General features: G+C 39.3%; 1 protein-coding gene across 1 annotated transcript in view; it reads left to right on the plus strand.

The window, feature by feature from the left end:
- LOC133650356 (hippocalcin-like protein 1) overlaps positions 1–17602 on the plus strand; it is a 120309-nt gene that overhangs the window by 40338 nt on the left and 62369 nt on the right. The gene's annotated exons all lie outside the window — the stretch shown is intronic.

Raw genomic sequence — 17602 nt, forward strand, 5'->3', positions numbered from 1 at the left:
CAAACTTGCCACAAAATTAACTACAACAAGATAGATTAAAAAAATAGTTTAAAGATTGAAAGTTCAATCAATCAATCAATCAATGTTTATTTATATAGCCCTAAATCACAAGTGTCTCAAAGGGCTGCACAAGCCACAACGACATCCTCGGTACAGAGCCCACATAAGGGCAAGGAAAAACTCACCCGAGTGGGACGTCGATGTGAATGACTATGAGAAACCTTGGAGAGGACCGCTTATGTGGGAACCCCCCCCCCCCCCCCCTCTACGGGGGACCGAAAGCAATGGATAATAATAGTGAGAGTCCAGTCCATAGTGGGGCCAGCAGGAAACCATCCCGAGCGGAGACGGGTCAGCACCGCAGAGATGTCCCCAACCGATGCACAGGCTAGCGGTCCACCCCGGGTCCCGACTCTGGACAGCCAGCACTTCATCCATGTGTAACTCCCCCTCCACAAGGGAGAGGGGGCCAGGGGAGAAAAGAAAAGAAACAGCAGATCAAGTGGTCTAAAAAGGGGGTCTATTTAAAGGCTAGAGTATAGAAATGAGTTTTAAGATGGGACTTAAATGCTGATGAAAGTTGCCATCAATCCCACGTGGGTGCTCGGCATCGTCCGTGGGTGCTCGGGCCCCGAAGCACCCACGAATTACCATGAATTGATTAACGTGGACCCCGACTTAAACAAGTTGAAAAATGTATTCGGGTGTTACCATTTAGTGGTCAATTGTACTGTGCAATCTACTAATAAAAGTCTCAATCAATCAATCAATCACGGCAGGGGTGTCAAACTCAAATGCAGAGTGGGCCAAAATTTAAAACTGAACAAAGCCGCGGGCCAAGGTTGAACAAATTAACCTTTTAATAGGGACCCAAACAAGTTTTGCATTGAATATTGAACAAGCAAGGCTTATATAACTTTATAGTGACATGCAAAATCGAGTTTCAAATAATAATAATAATAAATAAAAAATATCAATGGCATATCAAAATACAATTTAAATAAAAATGTAATGCCTCTTTTCTATTTGCAGCCTTCTGAGGTAAATATCAACATGAACTTTTTCCACAGGCTAATACATGTGAAAATAAAATAACAATGAATAAACCAGCCATTCAGGACTTTAAACTGCTCAGTTTGCAACACACTGATCTAATCTGATGTACCCAAGCCAGATACCTGCCATCTTTTCTTGGATGCTAGTTCATTAATGTCGGGGCTCAGGCTTTGAGCTCAGGTAACCTTCATTATCCAACTAAGGTGTTCATCAGTCATTATATCTCGTAGTCCACCCGGACCACAGTCTTGGGGGCGTGCCTTAAACGTACTCTACGAGCTATCGTCACGTCCGCTTTTCATCCATTCTAACATCGTTCAGACCCAGTCACAAGATATGTGCGGCTTCTGTACGCACACACGAGCGAATGCAACGCATACTTCATCAACAGCGATACAGGTTACACTGAGGGTGCCGGTATAAAAAACGTTAACACTTAGAAATATACGCCACACTGTGATTCCACACCAAACAAGAATGACAAACACATTTCGGGAGAACATCCGCACCGTAACACAACATAAACACAACAGAACAAATACAGAAGCCTTTGCAGCACTAACTCTTCCGGGAAGCTACAAAATACACCCCTGCTACCACCAAACCTCCCCCACACACACACACACCTTGTAGCGTCCCGGAAGAGTTAGTGCTGCAAGGGGTTCTGGGTATTTGTTCTGTTGTGTTTATGTTGTGTTACGGTGCGGATGTTCTCCCGAAATGTGTCTGTCATTCTTGCTTGGTGTGGATTCACAATGTGCCGCATATTTGTAACAGTGTTAAAAAAAAATTATTCGGCTACCCTCAGTGTAACCTGTATAGCTGTTGATGAAGTATGCGTTGCATTCAATTGTGTGTGCGTGCAGAAGCCGCACATATTATGTGGCTGGGCCAGCACTCGTTGGACTGGATGAAAAGCAGACTTGACGAGTTTCGGGAGGGGCGCTGAAGTTTAGAAGACTCCCGGGAGAGTTGGCGAGTATTAAAATTAGCGGTGAATGCGGTGTTACTGCGGCACCGCCGCTGTATATAATCGGCGGGCCAGCTTTAGTGTTAATTTGATATCGCCTCAAGGGCCAAGTGAAATTACACGGCGGGCCAAATTTGGCCCCGCGGGCCAGAGTTTGACACCCGTGAATCACGGGATTGGCGCCTATGACCGGAACAACACTAAAAAAATGGCAATATTAATATTTCTATAACAGTGAAGTGAAGTATATTTATATAGCGCTTTTCTCTAGTGACTCAAAGTGCTTTCACATAGTGAACACCATTATCTAAGTTACATTTAAAGCAGTGTGGGTGGCACTGGGAAGCAGGTGGGTTAAGTGTCTTGCCCAAGGACACGACGGCAGTGACGAGGATGGCGGAAGCGGGGAGCGAACCTGGAACTCTCAAGTTGCTACACTGCCCCACAATATAAAAACACGGATTAGTTTGCCTTTTAAACTCCCGATGCACACATTTTGTTACTCCCAGCACCGCAGTGTTGCTTGTCCTGAATATGGTGTGTGAGTGATTCCCCCTATCTCTAAAAAGGCAGGGAAGTTGATGCTGATCCCCCATCAGGGGGACGTGCGTGTGCGTGCGCGCGTGTGTCCAATAGTTTACTTTTTTTGGCTCTCTGCAGTCCCTTTGGGACAAGGTTAAACTGTGTTGCCTTGCCTCGAAAGCCCTATTTTTAAGAGTCCCGATTTCATTTACAGACCTTCAATTCAAGCACATGGGATGATGGTGGGCACGCCTTGACAATGTGTTTTATATTTAGACTTAGACTTAGACTTAGACAAACTTTAATGATCCACAAGGGAAATTGTTCCACACAGTAGCTCAGTTACAAAGGATGGAAATGACTATGAGGGTATAAAATAGACTAAAAATGTACCTTAGTAGCAATATAAAATATAACATTTATGTAATATTGACATAATATATGTACAGTATATGATATATACTGATGTATTATATTATATGTTTATATCATATATACAATATATGTTTATATCATATATACAATATATAACAATTACCATGTACAATAAAATAGAGAGTAAATCCAGCAGAAAATAGACATTATAAACAAAGAGAGGTAGCTAACATAGAAGGTGTCAGGTAATAGACAAATATACAAAGTCGGGATTTGACACTAATAGTATACTAAATAATAGGTTGATTGGCAACACTAAATTGACCCTAGTGTGTGAGTGTGAATGTGAATGTTGTCCGTCTATCTGTGTTGGCCCTGTGATGAAGGGGCAACTTGTCCAGGGTGTACCTCACCTTCCGCCCAAATGCAGCTGAGATAGGCTCCAGCACCCCCCAACCCCAAAAGGGACAAGCGGTAGAAAATGGATGGATGGATGGATGGTATACTAAATACCTTTTTAGTTTTGGTCTCAATTACTTTGTTTAGTTATACAGTTATGGAGGTTAATTTGTGTCTTTATTACGAAAGTTCTTTTTGGACACTAAATTTGTAACTTAATTTCTTGAATTGTGTCATGTATCACGTGACTTTAAACTTGACACTTCATTGGCTGGTTCTGAGACAGGGTCGATTGCTTCAGTCTTAATTGACTGGAAGTGAGTCTTGAGCATTTCTGCACTGAATTTTTCTGAGCTGAATTTTTTTACACAATATTTTTACACACTGAATTTTAAATCACTGTATTTTTTTTCTTACACTGAATTTTTTTACACCAATTTTTTACACAATGAATTTCAAAATCACTATATTTTAACAATCTGCATTTTTAAACACATAGATTTTGCTTACACATTTTTGTTCAATGAAATTGTCAGCATAATTTGATCATTTGACGAAATTCAAACGCAAAAAAATTCAATAAATCAATCAAAGATCATTTGTATAGCCCCTTAATCACAGGTGTTGTAGGAATTCTCCATCCAGGTCATAGAGGAGTGGTCCACACTCCGTCGTGACAGAGTCGTGTATAAAGAGAGTATGGCCTACTAAACAACAGGCGCCATGACTGCTACCAAGGCAAATGCTTGTAACAAAACAAAGCAAAATAATATGTTTACATATGGTTCTAAACATACCCCAGCTCATAAACGTACAATAAAACATGCTTTTATTTCGTGAAAGTATAGTTTTGTGGTCGTATTTGACCCAATCTGCTGCTACAGTTCTGCAGTGTTGGGTGACCAGCAGGCACTCCAACACGCAATAAACCAAAAATACACAGAACGACAAAAAAAACAACTAATTTTGCCAAAATCTACACTAGCTTTGGACCAGCAATCGCAGAGAATTTATGACTTCAGTGTGAAGTAAAACTGATCTTTCTTTTTTTTTGTAACATGCTAAGTGAATAAGTGTACTTTTGTACATATTTCTGCACAATAACTCAGATATGGTAACACCGGCGAGCAGTAGAGAATTAGTTAAAGTTAAAGTACCAATGATTGTCACACACACACTCGGCATGGTGAAATTTGTCCTCTGCATTTGACCCATCCCCTTGTTCACCCCCTGGGAGGTGAGGGGAGCAGTGGGCAGCAGTAGTGACCGCGCCCGGGAATCGTTTTTGGTGATTTAACCCCCAATTCCAACCCTTGATGCTGAGTGCCAAGCAGGGAGGTAATGGGTTCCATGTTTACAGTCTTTGGTATGACTCGGCCGGGGTTTGAACTCACAACCTACCGATCTCAGGGCGGACACTCTAACCACTAGGCCACTGAGTAGGGATTTGGTCCGGAACATATTTTGTTCAATTCATTGTTGGCCTATTTCTTGCCACTTTATGTTGTATATTTTTTATGAGATTTTCAGTTCATTTTCTCATCTATTATCACATCCAAAATTTGGTTTCTTTTACTCGTTCAATGTCCATCTATTTTTGTATTTATGTTTGACTTCGCATTTTTCCACTTCCAAAAAGTAACAAAGAAGCGCCGCAAACACATAGCATGAGCTCAAAGTTAGTAGCAGTCATGGCGCCCAGTAGTCACGTGAGTGCCTTTAGACCAGGGGTCACCAACCTTTTTGAAACCAAGAGCTACTTCTTGGGTACTGATTAATGCGAAGGGCTACCAGTTTGATACACACTTAAATAAATTGCCAAAAATAGCCAATTTGCTCAATTTACCTTTAACTCTGTTATTATTAATAATTAATGATATTTACACTTAATTGAACGGTTTAAAAGAGGAGAAAACACGAAAAAAATGACAATTAAATTTTGAAACATAGTTTATCTTCTATTTCGACTCTTTAAAATTCAAAATTCAACCGAAAAAAAGAAGAGAAAAACTAGCTACTTCGAATCTTTTTTTTTTTTATTTAAAAAATAATTTATGGAACATCATTAGTAATTTTTCCTGATTAAGATTAATTTTAGAATTTGGATGACATGTTTTAAATAGGTTAAAATCCAATCTGCACTTTGTTAGAATATATAACAAATTGGACCAAGCTATATTTCTAACAAAGACAAATCATTATTTCTTCTAGATTTTCCAGAACAAAAATTTTAAAAGAAATTCAAAAGACTTTGAAAAAAGATTTGAATTTGATTCTACAGATTTTCTAGATTTGCCGGAATAATTTTTAATTTTTTTTTAATCATGATAAGTTTGAAGAAATATTTCACAAATATTCTTCGTCGAAAAAACAGAAGCTAAAATGAATAATTAAATTAAAATGTATTTATTATTCTTTACAATAAAAAAAATAAATTTACTTGAACATTAATTTAAATTGTCAGGAAATAAGAGGAAGAAATTTAAAAGGTAAAAAGGTATATGTGTTTAAAAATCCTAAAATAATTTTTAAGGTTGTATTTTTTCTCTAAAATTGTCTTTCTGAAAGTTATAAGAAGCAAAGTAAAAAAAATAATGAATTTAGTTAAACAAGTGAGGACCAAGTCTTTAAAATATTTTCTTGGATTTTCAAATTCTATTTGAGTTTTGTCTCTCTTAGAATTAAAAATGTCGAGCACAGCGAGACCAGCTTGCTAGTAAATAAATAAAATTAAAAAAATAGAGGCAGCCCACTGGTAAGTGCTGCTATTTGAGCTATTTTTAGAACAGGCCAGTGGGCTACTCATCTGGTCCTTACGGGCTACCTGGTGATTATCTGGTAAACTCTCCTTGCAGGACAGGGGGGCAAAAAGGGAGAGAAGCGGCAGGTCAACTGTTCTAAAACTGAGTCTATTTATAAAAGCTCGAGTTCAGTTACAGTTAGGGTTGTATGGTATACCGGTATTGGTATAGTACCACGATACTAACGAATCACATTCGGTACTATACCGCCTCTAAAAAGTACCGGTTCCACCCCACCTCCCCGCCCCCCTTTTTTTTAACGGGTATGACGCCGCGTTGTCGTCACGTCGTGATATTGCTGGTTTTACGAGCAGAGGAGCATGTTCGGCAGTGCACAATCACAGAGTACTTACAAGCAGACACAGTGTGTAGACAGAAAAGGGAGAACGGTCGCATTTTGGCTTAAAGAAGTTATAACACTGAAACGCCCTCAGGAAGAGGTGCTTTAAGCCATGGCTAGGTAGCTAGCGGTGAACATCCATCCGCTGTCGACAGTGTTTTAGCTTCTTCTAAATCACTAATCCTCGCCTCCATGGCGACAAATAAAGAAAGTTTCTTACAATTATCATCCCTGCAGGACGAGGAATAGCTAAACATGCTTCACTACACACCGTAGGAGGATACAATAGCTCGTCGGCGTCACAATGTAAACAAATGCCACGAGTGGATCTACACCTGACATCCACTGTAATGATACCAAGTACAAGAGCGTATCTAGTCGATACTACTTTTTTTAAACAATCATATTATGTTTTTAAACTCAGGAAATATGTCCCTGGACACATGAGGACTCAAATTATGACTAATGTATGATCCTGTAACTACTTGGTATCGGATTGATACCCAAATTTGTGGTATCATCCAAAACTAATGTAAAGTATCAAACAAGAGAAGAATAAGTGATTATTACATTTTAACAGAAGTGTGGATAGAACATGTTAAAAGAGAAAGTAAGCACATATTAACAGTAAATGAACAAGTAGATTAATAATTCATTTTCTACCACTTGTCCTTAAAAATTATGACAAAATAATAGAATGGAAAATGACACAATATGTTACTGCATATGTCAGCAGCTAAATTAGGAGCCTTTGTTTGTTTACTTAATACTAAAAGACAAGTTGTCTTTAGGGATGTCCGATATTATTGGCCGATAAATGCTTTAAAATGTAATATCGGAAATTATCGATTTTGGTTTCAAACAGTAAAATGTATGATTATTATTACAAATTAATGTCTTTTTAAAACGCCACTGTGTACACGGACGTAGGGAGAAGTACAGAGCGCCAATAAACCTTGAAGGCACTGCCTTTGCGTGCCGGCCCAGTCACATAATATCTACGGCTTTTGACACACACACAAGTGAATGCAAACGCATACTTGGTCAACAGCCATACAGGTCACACTGAGGGTAGCCGTATAAACAACTTTAACACTGTTACAAATATGCGCCACACTGTGAACCCACACCAAACAAGAATGACAAACACATTTCGGGAGAACATCCGCACCGTAAAACAACATAAGCACAACAGAACAAATACCCAGAACCCCTTGCAGCACTAACTCTTCCAGGACGCTACAATATACACCCCGCTACCCCTCCCCCCCCCTCCCCCCAACCCCGCCCACCTCAACCTTCTAATGTTCTCTCAGGGAGAGCATGTCCCAAATTTCAAGCTGCTGTTTTGAGGCATGTTAAAAAAAATAATGCACTTTGTGACTTCAATAATAAATATGGCAGGGCCATGTTGGCATTTTATTCCACAACTTGAGTTTATTTATTTTGGAAAACCTTGTTACATTGTTTAATGCATCCAGCGGGGCACCACAACAAAATTCGGCATAATAATGTGTTAATTCCACGACTGTATATATCGGTATCGGTTGATATCGGTATCGATAATTAAGAGTTGGACAATATCGGAATATCGGATATCGGCAAAAAAGCCATTATTGGGCATCTCTAGTTGTCTTGTATGTTCACTATTTTATTTAAGGACAAAATTGCAATAAGAAACATATGTTTAATGTACCCTAAGATTTTTTCTTTAAATAAAGACAATAATGCCATTTTTTGTGGTCCCCTTTATTTAGAAAATTATCGAAAAGTATCAAAATACATTTTGGTACCGGTACCAAAATATTGGTATCGGGACAACCCTAGTTCGAGTGTAAAAAAGTAAAAAAGACACCATAGACAGTGGTCTCCAACCACTGGGTCACGACCCAGCAATGTGCCATAAGAACCGGGTCGTTATCAACGCATCTTTATTATTGATCATTTTAACTGCATGCCACAAAGCCGACAAACTTAGCTAAAAGACCCTAAAGAAACATGTAGAAATAATTTCAAAAAAGGAAAAGGTTTGCTCCGTGATGTTAAAAAAAAAAAAAAATCAGGCAAGTCAGTGAACTCTCTCTTGCAACTAGTGGCTGGGAAAATGTCATAATTAATCACATCTGTATTGTTGAGTTCTACAGGGGTCCCCAGACTTCAGACACTGCGAGAACGTACTGTTGACAGCACACAGAGGGCCAGACCACCTCATTAAACCCGAGCGCTAATTTGTCAGGTGCACAAGCGTCACAGATTGATTGCCTTCTCCAGTGTCCACCGCCAGGCTGGCTGGCATCACGCCTCCCCGGGTTGTTTAGTAACAGGGATGAAGGCCAGCGGGCGCCGAGCTGTGATCCTGCTGCTTCCAGTACGCCTTTGGCAGAAGGATCTGGAACATCGGTACTGAGGGGATCGGCGGGCGGGCCCCAAAGCATTTAGAAGAGATCAAGGGCCGTTGAAAAGGAACGGCAAATTGACATTTAAGAAGGTTTGGTGGGGGTGGCAGAGGGATGGAGCTGGCAGGAGGAGAGAGAGGGAAGAAGGGAAGAGGTTCAATGAGAGGAAAAGGTGTTGTGTGTCGGCTCATTGATTGTTGCTAAGGATGGAAATAAATGCCTTCGATTTGACCATCATATGCAATGTCATACATGTAAGGCAGGGACGTGCAAAACAAACAGTAAAAACTTAAAATAAATATTATTTGTTCATTAAACTGTGTCAGAAATAGTGTTCAACATCAATTATATGATTTATCGGAGTGGCTGGACAGGACAGATAAAAAAATAAAAAAATAAAAACAATTTTAAATAAAAAAATGTATGAATTTTTGTGGATCGATTAAGAATCGTAACAAATAAGATTTGCGATTAATTTGAAAATCGATTTTTTGACAGCCCTGCTATATATATTAGTATATATTAGTGTTGTCCAGATACTAATATTTTGGTACCGGTACCAAAATGTATTTCGATACTTTTCGGTACTTTTCTAAATAAAGGGGACCACAAAAAATTGCATTATTCGCTTTATTTTAACAAAACATCTTAGGGTACATTAAACATATGTTTCCTATTGCAAGTTTGTCCTTAAATAAAATAGTGAACATACAAGACAAATTGTCTTTTAGTAGTAAGTAAACAAACAAAGGCTCCTAATTTAGCTGCTGACGTATGCAGTACACATATTGTGTCATTTTCTATTCTATTATTTTGTCAAAATTATGAGGGACAAGTGGTAGAAAATTAATGATTAATCTACTTGTTCATTTACTGTTATTATCTGCTTACTTTCTCTTTCAACATGTTCTATTTACACTTCTGTTAAAATTTAATCAAATTAAATTTTATTAAATTCTGGTGATTTAATAAAAAAATCACCAAAAATGATTCCCGGGCGCGGCCACCGCTGCTGCCCACTGCTCCCCTCACCTCCCCGGGGGTGAACAAGGGGATGGGTCAAATGCAGAGGACAAATTTCACCACACCTAGTGTGTGTGACAATCATTGGTACTTTAACTTTAACTTTAACTTTAATGTAATAATCACTTATTTTTCAGTTGTTTGGATGCTTTACATTCGTTTTGAATGATACCATAAATTTGGGTATCGATCCGATACCAAGTAGTTACAGGATCATACATTGGTCATATTCAAAGTCCTCATGTGTCCAGGGACGTATTTCCTGAGTTTATAAACATAATATGAATGTTAAAAAAACTAAAGAAGATTTTGTGAACATGCTCCTCTGCTCATAAACCAACAATGTCATGACATGACGATGACGGGTGGACAGGGGGGTGGGGGACCAGTACGCTTCAGAGGCGGTATAGTACCGAATATGATTCACTTACACAGTGGCCTAGTGGTTAGAGTGTCCGCCCTGAGATCGGTAGGTCTGTGAGTTCAAACCCCGGCCGAGTCATACCAAAGACTATAAAAAAGGGACCCATTACCTCCCTGCTTGGCACTCAGCATCAAGGGGTGGAGTTGGGGGTTGAATCACCAAAAATGATTCCCGGGCGCAGCCACCGCTGCTGCCCACTGCTCCCCTCACCTCCCAGGGGGTGGAACAAGGGGCTGGGTCAAATGCAGAGGACTAATTTCACCACACCTAGTTTGTGTGTGACAATCATTGGTACTTTAACTTTAACTTAATGATTCTATAGTATCGTGGTACTATACCAATACCGGTATACCATACAACCCTAGTCAGAAATAATTATTTTTTTAACATTTACTTAAGTAAAAAACACTAAATATTAATGTGAATCTTTGGACACCACACGATTCGATTTGATCCAATTCTTGGGGGTAACAATTCAATTCAGAATCGATTCTCGATTCAAAACGATTATTCATTCATACTTTTTTAATAACATTATATTATAATTTAACTAACTACATTCCTCCATAAAATAGACAAACAACTTGATACATTTGTGTATTACTTACTTATCTGTACAGCAAATATGAGCAGCTACATCAACAATATGATTTGCCTGGCTGGAAAAGACAGATTTAAATAAATAAATACAAAATAGATTTTTTTTTGACACTCCTACTAAATATACTGTCAGGTTCAAACACTGATGACATCTATTAAACAAGACAAGAAGCAAGGAATTAAACAGAGACAGAATTCCATTTGGCTGAATTGAGGAGAAACGTCTGGACTGTACTCTTTGTACAGTTCCACCACGCTCTGACGAAAGATTGTACGCCTCCTCTTTTATTTGGACTTTCCCTGATTACATGGCAACAGCTGTTTCTAAGGGAGGGGGGTCGTAAACAGCCGTCGCCCTTTATCACAAAACAGTTAAAAGAAAAGGTCGTAAAACAGTTCAAAGAAGAGATCGTAAAACAGTTCAAAGAAGAGGTGCCTGGAGCTTGGGCAGGTCATGTTTTCTCTCCGCTTTGTAGATCTCGGGTCAAGACAAAATCTTTCTGTGGATTACAATACATCAAAGAAACAGAACACCTTCATGTTGCTTCCCATCCTACACAGTGGAGTTTTACAAGCCTTCTGCTTGGTAGGATCAAAGACAGCTTTTGTCTGCTCGCCGGGAACTCATTGAAACACAACGTTTTGTGATTACTTTGATACAATTATTCTAACATATACACACACACACCTAACATGAGGCTTCTTAAGGCTTACTGGCTGGTCTGCTCGTCACCAAAATAATTTCTCGTATGAACACTGTTTGTCATTTAAATATATGTTATAAAAAAACTATGTCATAAATGTTCATTTAAAATAATATACAGTAGCCATGAAAGTTGAATAATAAGGTTACTTGAATGGAATTAAGGACATGTCAAAAATACTAAATGGTTTGTTCCGCTTGGATAATGGCAAGCTTTCGAACACTTTAATCATCACAGACGTCAGAGCTCACCTTTAAGCATGCACACACAGCACCAGTTTTTTAGAACAAGGGTAAAGTGCTGGAAGAAAAGGTAAGAATATAATACATCTATTTGTGGCATCTTAGGAGGAAATTATGTGCAAGTTTCACTTTTGCACCTTATTGCACGTAACTGTGGTGCGTTCAAGGACCCTCGAATTAAGTTAAAAACAGATTAAAGTCAAAAACAGAGGTGTCAGTAGTTTCTTAAAGACAGGGTGACCTAACCTCAAGCAGATGCAGGAATAATAATAAAATAATGTTAATATTGATATTTTATTATGATTGGTATTATCCACTGGTGATAACCCTATGTGAATCAGATACTCTCTTCTTTACACTGTGATGTCAAAGGAAACGTGACATACTTTCAAGCATATTTAAGTGAATGATGTCATGTTATGAGTATCAAAATGTATATTCTGGCCAGTTTCTAATGAATTTGGTTGCATTTGTTTTTTGTTTTTGTGTTTAAACAAAACCAAATTATTTGGGGGCGGGTTTATCAGTATTGTAGATGTGCTAATCCCATTTTTAAAAAGACATACACCTATTTAGGGTTTTGTGTTTTAAAAAGCCGTTTTTAACCAAATCTATGCAATTATTAGTTTAGTGCATGGAAACATACCAAGTGTGTGTGTGTATTGGTTTCGGGCAGGTGTGTCCAAAGTGCGGCCCGCTATCCATTTGCGGCCCGCAGACCGAGTTGTGTTGGTCCGCAGCATATTGTCGGAAAAAAACCAACTACAGTGAAAAGTTAAGAAAAAAGACCAAAAAATTGGAATGTAATGAGAAGAAGCTAAAATTTTGTAACTAATAATGAATAATAATATACCTAGTCACTTATAACACAAAGCTGACAAAATTATTTGTCTTTAAATATATATATATAATATTTGTTGGCATAATTTCAATAAAATGAAATAAAATAAAAATACATCCATCCATCCATCCATCCATTTTCTACCGCTTGTCCCTTTTTTGGGGTCGCGGGGGGTGCTGGAGCCTATCTCAGCTAAACAAAGTTTATTTTGTTAATTAGTTCATTAACAAATAAAACATATACTAATTTATGAATTATTTAATTTAAAGAAACAGTAATAAACTTTTCGTGCAGGCATAATTTTTGACACACTAGGTTAATATTATTATTATTATATTCTTACAGGGGAAAAATACAACAGTAAAAATATAAGAACAAATGAGCAAAAACTCTGAACGTAATGAGAAAAAGCTGAACTGTTCTAAATATATAATATATATATATATATATATATATATATATATATATATATATATATATATATATATATATATATATATATATATATATATATATATATATATATATGTAACTGTTTTTATAAAATAAAAATTAAAAAAATGGCCCCCACATTCTTTGAATTTTTAATATGCGGCACACCCTTGGTTTAGGCTTGGATGGGGGGCCCTTTCCGAGTCTTGTGTATGAGGGCCCAGAATGTGGTGCTATGCCCCTGGCTGTAGGCACTATATTAGAGAGCCTGGTGTAGTACTCTGACTTGCCACGCTGCGAGAAGTGGGGCGATCGTGAACTAGTAAATTGCATGTCGCTACCGTGTTTTATGAATGAATGAATGTGACTGCCAATACGGAGGACTATACAAAGCCCAAAACCAGTAAAGTTGGCACGTTGTGTAAATCGTAAATAAAAACAGAATAAAATGATTTGCAAATCCTTTTCAACTTATATTCAATTGAATAGACTGCAAAGACAAGATATTTAATGTTCAAACTGAAAAACGTTGTTATTTTTTGCAAATATTAGCTCATTTGGAATGTGATACCTGCAACATGTTACAAAAAAGCTGGCACAAGTGGCAAAAAAGACTGAGAAAGTTCAGGAATGCTTGGAACATCCCACAGGTGAACAGGCTAATTGGGAACAGGTGGGTGCCATGATTGGGTAAAAAAGCAGCTTCCATGAAATGCTCAGTCATTCATAAACAAAGATGGGGCGAGGGTCACCACTTTGTGAACACATGCATGAGCAAATTGTCCAACAGTTTAAGAACAACATTTCCCAACGAGCTATTGCAAGGAATTTAGGGATTTCACCATCTACGGTCCGTAATATCATCAAAAGGTTCAGAGAATCTGGAGAAATCACTGCATGTAAGTTATGATATTATGGACCTTCGATACCTCAGGCGGTACTGCATCAAAAAGCGACATCAGTGTGTAAAGGATATCACCACATGGGCACTGTCAGTAACTACAGTTTGTCGCTACATCTGTAAGTGCAAGTTAAAACTCTACTATGCAAAGCGAAAGCCATTTATCAACAACACCCAGAAATGCTGCCGGCTTCGCTGGGCCCGAGCTCATCTAAGATGGACTAATGCAAAGTGTAAAAGTGTTCTGTGGTCTGACGAGTCCGCATTTCAAATTGTTTTTTGGAAACTGTGGACGTCGTGTCCGCCGGAACAAAGAGGAAAAGAACCATCCGGATTGTAATAGGCGCAAAGTTCAAAAGACAGCATCTGTGATGGTATGGGGGTGTATTAGTGCCCAAGGCATGGGTAACTTACACATCTGTGAATCCACCATTAATGCTAAAAGTTACATACAGGTTTTGGAGCAACATATGTTGCCATCCAAGCAACTTTATCATGGAGGCACGCCCCTGCTTATTTCAGCAAGACAATGCCAAGCCACGTGTTACAACAGCGTGACTTCATGCGGGTACTAGACTGGCCTGTCTGTAGTCCAGACCTGTTTCCCATTGAAAATGTGCGGCGCAATATGAAGCGTAAAATACCACAATTTAACAACTTAAGCACGAATGGGAAATAGTTCCACCTGAAAAGCTTCAAAAATGTGTCTCCTCAGTTCCCACACGTTTACTGAGTGTTGTTAAAAGGAAAGGCCATGTAACACAGTGGTAAAAATGCCCCGGTGCCAACTTTTTTGCTATGTGTCAATGATTTGCAGTTCGAACATTAAATATCTTGTCTTTGCGGTCTATTCAATTGAATCTAAGTTGAAAAGGATTTGCAAATCATTGTATTCTGTTTTTATTTACCATTTATAAAACGTGCCAACTTCACTGGTTTTGGGTTTTGCATATCAAATACCAAGATCAAAATGGACATGATCAAACAAAGTCGAGTTTCATGGAGGATAGTGCATATACTTCACATACAAATATAGTAGAAGGAAAGAAATACCAAGAAACAACATTTATTCAATCAATCAATCAATCAATGTTTACTTATATAGCCCTAAATCACGAGTGTCTCAAAGGGCCGCACAAGCCACAACGACATCCTGGGCTCAGATCCCACATCAGGGCAAGGAAAAACTCAACCCAATGGGATGACAATGAGAAACCCCCCCCCCCCCCCCCCCCCCCCCCCCCCCGGACGACCTAATTACCATCCATCCATCCATTTTCTACCGCTTATTCCCTTCGGGGTCGCGGGGGGCGCTGGAGCCTATCTCAGCTACAATCGGGCAGAAGGCGGGGTACACCCTGGACAAGTCGCCACCTCATCGCAGGCCACGACCTAATTTATGAAAGTAATGTCATCTTCTTTGTCATCTTAATGATCAATTTACATGAACAACGATTAGAGCATACAGATTTTAAATTTAAAAAACAAAAAAACTCAAAAGCCATTAATGCCCAATCTAGTGTGAAAGTCACCGCACGTCACTGATGTAACGTCTCTAAAGGTAGAAAAGACATTTTGTGCTGCAGGTACAGCTCAGATCTTTGCATGCTTATCATCAGTGGTGTGAGCCACTCCTATAATCCCTCTATAATCTGCAATGCATCTATGGGATTACACTACTTGCTGTCCTGGTACTGAATGAACTCCATCACAAAAGTTCCTAAACTTTTCTTCCAAAGTACCACCTTGAACTGTTTTTGCTACCTTTCTCCTCAAAATGTGTCTCTTTGGGGCAAATGCCCCCAAACACCCACTTTTATTGCCTGTTGGCACCTGTTTTGGGGTATTTGTGAGCCCGAAAATGTGAAGGGGGTATTTATTAACAATTGTTAATAGGATAACATTTTATGGACAGAATTTCTAGGCGTTGAGGGTATCTGGTTTGGTGATGCAGGATTAGGTCTCTGCTTTTTGCAGATGATGTGGTCCTGATGGCTTCATCTGGCCAGGATCTTCAGCTCTCACTGGATCGGTGTGAAGCGACTGGGATGGGATTCAGCACCTCCAAGTCCGAGTCCATGGTTCTCGCCCGGAAAAGGGTGGAGTGCCATCTCCGGCTTGGGGAGGAGATCTTGCCCCAAGTGGAAGAGTTCAAGTCTTGTTCATGAGTGGGGGAAGAGTGGATCGTTAGGTCGACAGGCGGATCGGTGCGGCGTCTTCAGTAATGCGGACGCTGTATCGATCCGTTGTGGTGAAGAAGGAGCTGAGCCGGAAGGCAAAGCTCTCAATTTACCGGTCGATCTACGTTCCCATCCTCACCTATGGTCATGAGCTTTGGGTTATGACCGAAAGGACAAGATCACGGGTACAAGCGGCCGAAATGAGTTTCCTCTATCTCCCTTAGGGATAGGGTGAGAAGCTCTGTCATCCGGGAGGAGCTCAAACTAAAGCCGCTGCTCCTCCATATCGAGAGGAGCCAGATGAGGTGGTTCGGGCATCTGGTCAGGATGCCACCCGAACGCCTCCCTAGGGAGGTGTTTCGGGCACGTCCGACCGGTAGGAGGCCACGGGGAAGACCCAGGACACGTTGGGAAGACTATGTCTCCCGGCTGGCCTGGGAACGCCTCGGGATCCCCCGGGAGGAGCTGGACGAAGTGGCTGGGGAGAGGAAAATCTGGGCTTCCCTGCTTTGGCTGCTGCCCCCGAGACTCGACCTCAGATAAGCGAAAGAAGATGGATGGATTGTTAATAGGAGTTTTACAACACCTGTGACGTCAGCGGATATCTCCATACAAGCTAGAGGTTTTCCGGGAGACCTCTGCGCGAGTCTGCCATTTTTATTTTTCCATCTATTGGCAGGTTTAGTCCAAACCAAAATATATCATCGAAAAAATTAAGAAGTGCCTACTTATCTTTTGTGTTTGGTTCGATGGGCAAAATACAAAAGCCCAAACCTACATTTAATTGCGGAGACAGTGCCTACAATTTATGGCAACAGTGGATACAATGGAGCAGTATGTCTAGTAACAGTAGATGACAATTTGCAATGATATGTTAGCGATGTAACTAGGGCTGCAACTAACGATTAATTTGATAATCGATTAATTTGTCGATTACTACTTTGATTAATCGATTAATAATCGGATAAAAGAGACAAACTACATTTCTATCCTTTCCAGTATTTTATTGGAAAAAAACAGCATACTGGCACCATACTTATTTTGATTATTGTTTCTCAGCTGTTTGTACATGGTGCAGTTTATAAATAAAGGTTTATAAAAAAATTAAAATATATTAAAACATTAAAAAAAAAAAAAAAATTTAAATGCACATAGCATACATCCAACGAATCGATGACTAAATTAATCCCCAACTATTTTATAATCGATTTTAATCGATTTAATCGATTACTTGTTGCAGCCCTAGATATAACATTGTAGCTTAATCAGCCTACATGTACCGTGCTCTGGACCACGCTGGTAATTAAGCCGCACCCACCCAATTTTAGAAGAAATCAATGTTTTACATATATTAGCTTCACCGGACCATAAGCCGCAGATATATACCTGTACGAAA

Source organism: Entelurus aequoreus, linkage group LG05, assembly GCF_033978785.1.
Source record: "Entelurus aequoreus isolate RoL-2023_Sb linkage group LG05, RoL_Eaeq_v1.1, whole genome shotgun sequence".
Lineage (NCBI taxonomy): Eukaryota > Metazoa > Chordata > Actinopteri > Syngnathiformes > Syngnathidae > Entelurus > Entelurus aequoreus.